The sequence below is a fragment of the Diabrotica undecimpunctata genome, chromosome 3 (assembly GCF_040954645.1).
Source record: "Diabrotica undecimpunctata isolate CICGRU chromosome 3, icDiaUnde3, whole genome shotgun sequence".
NCBI classification, from domain to species: Eukaryota; Metazoa; Arthropoda; class Insecta; order Coleoptera; family Chrysomelidae; genus Diabrotica; species Diabrotica undecimpunctata.
This window is the reverse complement of record NC_092805.1, coordinates 101,292,675-101,298,674: the sequence shown is the minus strand read 5'-3', so window position 1 is coordinate 101,298,674 and position 6,000 is coordinate 101,292,675.

Here is a 6,000-nt window from a genome sequence, read left to right as displayed (position 1 = left end):
GTATAAAAGCTTCGCTTTAAAATTAAAATGTAGATTAAATACTAATTTATAATAATATATAAAGTTTAAGCATTTTCTCTGTTTTAGAACATTCGTCCAGACGCTAATTGGAGATTTATGTATGTTATCATTGTTGTAATTTTAGTCGGAGCAGGAATAAGTATTATTGGTCAAAAAATGTACGACGAGGTTTGTAAAACAATTATAAAATACTACTCTCTAGAATTGAAAATTATCCCCTAATTGAATTAATAGTTTCTAGTATGTTTGGATGTACACAAACGTAAATAAAATAAGCAATTGACGAGCAAACCAGCGACTGACGAGGAACACACCAAACTCTCTAGTCTAGTTTGTTGTGTTATTATTTCTAGGAAAAATACATGTATTATATATATATATATATATATATATATATATATATATATATATATATATATATATATATATATACATATATATACATATATATATATATATATATATATATATATATATATATATATATATATATTATATATATATATATATATATTACATATATATTATTATATATATAATTATATGTATATATGTATATACAGGTTGAACGAATTTAAAACGGAACATACAATTTAATATATGTCTGTTTGAACTGCATTTGAAATAGTGGACCAATATAAAACTTGGACAAAAATAAATCCATACCCGGTGATAGACATTGTATAAAATATCGTTCAACTATCTGTCTCCTTTTAGGACGCACCATAGTCTTTAGCACCGCCCAAAGTCAATGTTGCCAAATCGCCGTGTAATAATCCGATTTGCGGATCTTTTTGAGAGTTATATCTTCTTCGTATCTTTAAATAAATATTTGCCTATATTTTTCATTGTATTTACCAATCTACTATAACAGACTAATAACAAAAATAAACTTAATGGTTTGTAGTTATTTCCTTTCTTTTCTGTAAATATTTGGTTATTATGGTTAACACCTTATTTGAAAAACATCAAGAGGAATGAGATTGGCAACACCGCTCAAAATATTCATCTGTTTGACGGCATAATAACTGCTTGTTTAGTCTAGTTTTCACAGTGATTCTAGGCTGTAAGTCCGTAGCGTGAAAATAAAATATTTTCGTAAAAATATTAAAATGTATAAAATTGAAGAAAAACTACAAATTTTAACTTGGCATTTTGGAGGTCGCTCGATTCGAGATATAGTTAATTTATTCGTTGTTTCTTTTGCGAATAGGCCGGTTCCTTCGATTTCCACAGTTGAGAGAATAATTCAAAAATTTCGCAAATGTGGATGTATTCAAAACTGCCACAAGTGTAACAATCTTGGTGAACCACCTGTTCGTCAAAAGAGTGAACAACGTATAAATAATGAAGTTGATGTTTGTTTTGTTGTTGAGGCCAGCCAGCCGTGTTCAAGCAGGGAAATTGCTGAACAAGTAAACTTAAGTAAAAACACTGTTCGAGGTATTTTAAAAAGAAATGGATATCGTTGCTATAAAGTTCAAACAACTCAAGAACTTTTTCCCGAGGACAATACTAGACGAATGGTATTCTGTGAAGAGATGATGGAAAAGCAAAATGCTGACGAAAATTTTTTAAAGAACATTTTATTTACTGACGAATCGACATTTTCTCTTCACAGGAAACACAATCCATTCATTGTTCGATATTGGTCTCGGGAAAATAAACATCTAAGTATTCCTGTGCGCACACAATACCCACAAAAACTTAATGTTTGGACGGGTATTTTGGGCGATTATGTAATAGGTCCTTTTTTTATTGAGGGCAACCTGAACGGCACAAAATACCTCGAACTGCTACAAAATCAAATCGTTCCGGCTATTCAGCAACTTCCTAATATGAATTTTGGAGATATTTGGTACCAGCAGGACGGATGTCCCAGTCATAATACAAGGGCAGTTACCGAATATCTCCAAAGGACATTTCCAAACCGGTTAATTGCGACAAACGGTACAATCAAGTGGCCTCCAAGATCAGCAGATTTCTCCCCAAATGATTTCTTTTTTTGGGGGTTTCTTAAATCAAAGATTTATCGGCACAATTTTGAACGTGCCGAAAATTTAATGGAGTTAAGGGCGAAAATTATCCAACATTGTGCCGACGTTACGCCGAATCAACTCAGAAATACAAGAGCTTCTTTGTATGATAGATTCACCTATTGTTCGGATATTCAAGGTGGATTATTTGAACCTTTACTCCATTAAATTATGTGCCTAAATAGGTTTTTTTAGTTGTTTTTAGAATTTTATCTTTTAAGTCTCTTTTAGAAATTAAGTTTTGTTTCTCTTAAGATTTACTAAGTTTTAAGATTCTTTTAGAGTTTATATTTTGTTTTTTTACGAATTTATTTTTTATTTTCCAAACCGTTACGGCAAAAAGCAATTACAAACCTATTTTATTAAGAAGAATTATTTGTAAATCGATTTTACAAATAATTTTTCGAGTATAAAACGTGATAGGTGCGTAAAAATATGGGTTTCATTTAAATTGTTCGACATGCTCCTTCCGTGGATCATTGATTACTGGCTGAGCTCACTGAGCTGGAGCTGAGAGCCGAGTGTGACACGGAGTCAGTGTTGCCGATGTCACGATATGAAATTATGTTACAGCTGCTAAAATTATCAGATTTTGCCAAAAATTATGTTAAAATTTTTGCAAAATTATGTTAAAATTTTTGCAAAATTATGTTAAAAATTTTTATCTTGGTAGTTTCTAAAGGTAATAAAAATACATTAAAAAAAATTATTTTATTCAACTTAACTTGTTAATTAAAAAAAAACATGAACAAAATATATTTAATATCAAATAGGTACTATAATAAAACTAATTTACTTAATTATTATACAAATTTATATAATTTAGGATTCTTGTATAATAAAAACAACAGCTAACTTAACTAGAAATTAATATAATATGAATATTTGTAAAAAAACCAAACTTTTTTATATTTCAACAGGCCATTTTGTGCCTTCTTAAGTATACAGTTGAGTCCACGGATCTTTAGCCGTGCGTCATTAATACCTGGCGAGATAAAACACATACTTTTTATCTAGCATCATTGTCTTCCACGCATGAAACTAAGGATAAACCAGCTACCGCCTGTTATTAAGTAAAGACACATGTTATTTTTACGAACGCTCTACAGTCAGTACATCGAACAGAGATAGGTACAAAAAAGACGCCTGGACGTTTTCAGATTGTAAGTACAATTTTTGACGTTTCTGGTTTGTTTACGTTTGTGGCTGTCAGTTTGTTGACTATTTTGCTATTTTTTGTCCTGTTTTTACATTTTGGAATTATTTATATTACACAAACAGTTATTTTCACAACTAACTTTATATTGCAGTTGAAAATTTTATGGTAAGTGTATTTTATTTTGCCCTTAATTTTCCTTAAAGTTAACCTTATTTACACAGATTGTCATAACCACTTTCTGTCACTTGCTGTTGCGTTGAGTAAATTTCTGACTGATTTCGTATGCTTTAAATCATGACACACGGGTAAAGATAAATTGACTCAATTGAAATATGTCGTTATTGAATTCGTTATTGATCGAATTTCATGGCATGTGATTTCTCTCATCAAACGTGACAAAAATAAATAAATAACGAACATTTTCGTCCGGTTGGCAACACTGCTGAAATAAAGACAATAGTAGCTTTCAATTTTTATACGTGATGGGCGGGGCAACCTATTTGGGTGGAGTTTTGACTTGTTCTTGAATGAGTTCAGAATCCAGCAGCCCGCTGAAGTATTGTATTTTTATAATATAATTATTTGACAACCTCTTGTTGGCCAACCACCTAGAGCGGAGTTGAGCCAAAATACATTGATTTCCTATGTTCCGTTTTAAATTCGTTCAATCTGTATATATATATATATATATATATATATATATATATATATATATATATATATATATATATATATATATATATATATATATATATATATATATATATTCTGATACAACTGATCATTCAAGGGAAAATAGACAGCAGAAGGGGTCCAGGGAGGAGAAGACACTCGTGGCTCCAAAACTTGCGGCAATGGTTCGGATTGTCATCTGCTGAACTATTCAGATCTGCCGTAAACAGAGTCAGAATAGCCATGTTGATTGCCAACGTTCGGAACGGACAAGGCACATGAAGAAGAATATTCTATATATATATATATATATATATATATATATATATATATATATATATATATATATATATATATATATATATATATATATATATATATACGTCTTCATAACAAGGCGAGATCCGATTAAATCGAGGACAACCCGAGATCCACCAATAGGAAATTAATTATTTGAGTATATTGTTCATAACTATATTTATAATTAACATATTAATCATGGCACACTTAGAGGGGAAAAGATTTTTAAACTTAAATTTTTCTGATAAATTAAAAGCGAAACGAGATCCGTAGCTGAAAAGGGAAGGGGAAGACTTATATACAAAATTTTCGATATTTTCCGATCAACGCGAGATCCCACACTGTTGCCAGCTCTAAAGGGTATTAGTCGAGCGACCAGAGCTCGTCTTGTATTACATATTTCCTACTCAAGAAGTAAAGTATTTTATAAATGTCTCGAGGGCAGCGGTTAGTTGAATTAGTGAAACAAAATTTAAAGATAACAAAAGGTAAGTAATGATTATAATTTTTCTGTATATAATCAAATAATTTAACACCAACTTTATAAACCGAATAACTAAAATGCTCTGTTTTATTGAATTTGTTGAATTCTATTCTTAAAGCTATTTTTGTTTATTATTTATGTACAAAATTAAAAAGGGGAAATTATTTAAAATTAACAGTTTATCTGTATAAGAAAAGCTATCATTGTAACATTATAATCGTGTTTTTACATAAAAATATTAGTTTTGCACAAGAGTAAATACGTTCCATATAGTAGAGTAAATCGACTGACAAAAATTTATTATTTACTTATTTGTTAATAAATTTGTTCTGTCTTAAATTAACTATGCTGTGGCTTTTTAAATGTTGTAATTTTTTAGATATTGGTCAGTAAGAATTTCTCACCGTGATTTGTTTTAAATAATTCCCTTGACTTTAGCAGACTGATTTATTTTCTTTTTTTAATAGGTCAGCACTTCGAAGGGCCAAAGTGTAGAATGTAGTCTGCGGAAAGGAAGGGTGTGGAACAAGAGAGACCGCTGCCTATACTGCAGTTTGGACGTAACAAACTTTTCGAGGCATATTTTTAGAAAACATCCTAAACAGGAGAGTGTTTTAAAAATAACCATGTTACCCAAAAAAAATATTGCTAGAAAGCATATGTTAGATCTCCTAAGAAAGCAAGGGAATTTTTCATATTTGCATGCAGCCGATACCATTAGACCTGTCCAGAGACCTTCGTCTTTTTCAAATTCTAATACTGTATCAGCAGATTACTTACCCTGTATATATTGCAAAGGTTTATATAAACAAAAATCCCTGAAGCGACATGCAAAAAAATGTTATTATAATAAGGAAAACAAAGCAGGAATTAAATATGCAAGTGAAGGCCAAACCATGCTTTCATTCACAGAATCTCGAAAGAGATTTTTGGATAAATTAAGATTGAAATCTGAAATTTTTAATTCGATGCAGGCTGATCGAATTTCATTAAATGGAAAGGGAGATGTAATAATATGCCAATATGCGGAAGATTACTTAAGAAAGCATAAAAGGACCCATATAAGAAGTGCTGTTTCAAATAAAATTCGTGAATTAGGCAGATTGTTAATTCCTCCACAAGATTTGTATGGCATTAATACTATGATAGAAGCACTTAAAGCTAAACTACGCCCAACTGGTTTGATAGACGGACAAATGCGAACGGCAGACGACTCTGTGCCTATCTCCAAAACAAAAACAACACCACTGTAGCGGGTCCAATGGACCCAACATGCTTCCATGGAGAACTTCCCTCGCACATAGACTTAGCAATTCTACACAATATAG